This window comes from Octopus bimaculoides, chromosome 2 (assembly GCF_001194135.2).
Source record: "Octopus bimaculoides isolate UCB-OBI-ISO-001 chromosome 2, ASM119413v2, whole genome shotgun sequence".
Lineage (NCBI taxonomy): Eukaryota > Metazoa > Mollusca > Cephalopoda > Octopoda > Octopodidae > Octopus > Octopus bimaculoides.
This window is the reverse complement of record NC_068982.1, coordinates 189,153,474-189,155,744: the sequence shown is the minus strand read 5'-3', so window position 1 is coordinate 189,155,744 and position 2,271 is coordinate 189,153,474. Positions and strand designations below refer to the sequence as shown.

Below are 2,271 nucleotides of genomic sequence, written 5' to 3'. Positions count from 1 at the left end.
GGGATACTATATATGTGTGTGTGTGTGTGTGTGCTCAGTATTGTATAACAGGTTTGATTAGTGATATACGAAAATAAAAGCAAGCAATAAATTTAGGTCTAAAAACTGTTGAATACTAAGCTATTTCAAAAATATCAACCTTGAGCTCACCAGGAGTCGAACCTGGAATTTTCTGATCCGTAGTCAGACGCGTTATCCATTGCGCCACGAGCCCATATGCCCGTTTGCCGTATTCTTATTCTTTATGGCTTTACATTTTCGTGTTTATTTTTCTGATACCTTTTGTTTTTCGTACGCACACATGTACATACCTATGCACAAATGCATTATTCATACATGCCTACAAATGTGCATATATACACGTGTGCGTGCGTGTATGTCTGTCTGTCTGTCTGTCTGCTTACCTTACCCAACCACTGTATTTTTTCCACATTTCCATTTGAAGTGCATAGTTTTGAATGAATTTTTTTTTTTTCAGAGGCGCAGGAGTGGCTACGTGGTAAGAGGCTTGCATCCCAGCCACATGGTTCCGGGTTCGCGGATCTTTAGCTTTATGCTAGCATCCCATCCACTGGGGGCAACAACTGGTTTCCGCTACTCTGTGTGTGTGTGTGTGCGTGCGTGTGTGTGAGAGAGAGAGAGAGAGAGAGTGTGTGCGTGTGAGAGAGAGTGTGCGTGTGAGAGAGAGAGTGTGTGTGTGTGTGAGAGAGAGAGAGTGTGTGTGTGTGATATTCCAGTGTTGAATCATTATTCTATGCTCCACCAACTTTGCTTACAGTAAAAAGAAAAAACTTCTATTAATCATGGGATTTCCCAAATTCTCCAAAAGAAACTGACAATACACCGAATGGGCTTTACTTATTTATATTTCCAGGTTTCATAAATCGAATACCAGTTATATTCTGAGGTCGTTCCCTAAGGCCACCCACCCCATCGAAAATATGTGACTACTTGTCTGGATTTGAAAACAAAAAGAAAAAAAAACTGGTGTTCCGTCCGTTGCAACGACGAGTGTTCCAGTTGATCCGATCAGTCTGTACGTGAAATTAACGTGCCAGAGTCTGAGTACTCCACAGACACGTATACCCTTAACATAGATCTCAGAAAGATTCAGCGTGACACGGAATGTAGCAAGGCTGACCCCTTTGAGATAGGGGTACAATTTTAAATTGTTGAGTGGACTGGAGCGTCATGAAATAAAGTGTCTTGATCAAGATCACAAGGCGCTGCCAGGAATCGAACTCACTACCTAACGATCGTGAGCTAAACACTCTAACCACTAAGCCACGCACCTTCACATTTGAAAATAGTATTTCAATTAAAACGCGTCCCTCGAAGGTGGCAAGCTGGCTTAATCGCTAGCACGCGCGGGACGGAGGACTTAGGAAGCATGTTTCTTTTTCTGGTTCTTTACGTTTTGGGTTCAAGTTCGGCCAAGGTCGTCTTAGCCTTTCCTCCCTTTAGGGGTCAATAATGTAACTGTCGAGCACTAGCATCGATGTAATCGGTTTGCTTCCACCACTAATCTTGTTCCAATTGGTCAGTTGAAGCTTCGATTGTGTCATGTGACAGTAAGCTGGCGCTGGCTGCCGGTGCCTGCCGAGGAGTATTTAAAGAGAAGTTTGCAGAGTGGTCATTCGTTGACGCTGCATCGAAGAAACCAAAGAACAGGCCAAAGAAAAAAAGGTAAAAACGCACTCAACACCAGAGCTGAAGACACCTCCGCAAGCAGAGGCCCCACCACGTGGAAAACGGTAGAGGAGTAGGGGCCGAAACCTGATGATGTCCTTCGCCCCTGGATCTTATAAGGGAGCTGTTGATATAGCAAACCACGAAACGTGGTTGGAATTCCTCCTTCCAAAGAATACTATTTCATCGCTGCTCTTTTAATGGACAAGCCCTTTCCTTCTTCAACCCACTCCCACAACCATAGGCGTGGTTATTTGGTAAGAACTTTGCTTCCCAGCCACATGGCTCCGGGTTCAGTCCCACTGCGTGGCACCTTGGGCCCTTGGGCAAGTGTCTTCTACTATTAACTCAGGCCGACCAAAGTCTTGTGAGTAGCTTTGATAGACGGAAACTGAAAGAAGTCTGTTGTATATAATGTATCTGTATTATGTGTGTGTGTCTTTATGTTCGACCTTCACCACCGCTTGTCACCCTGTGTTGCTTTGTTTCTGTCCCTATAAGTTAGCGGCCCGGCAGAAGAAACCGATAGAATAAGTACCGTGCTTTAAAAGAAATTGTGGTAGATTCATTCGACTAAAAGTT

General features: G+C 44.1%; 1 non-coding gene across 1 annotated transcript; it reads right to left on the bottom strand.

Annotated features, from left to right (window-relative positions):
- Window positions 1–141: 141 nt before the first annotated feature.
- Window positions 142–214, bottom strand: Trnar-acg (transfer RNA arginine (anticodon ACG)). The gene has a single exon. It is a non-coding gene; the product is annotated as a tRNA-Arg (tRNA).
- Between the last annotated feature and the right edge of the window lie 2,057 nt (window positions 215–2,271).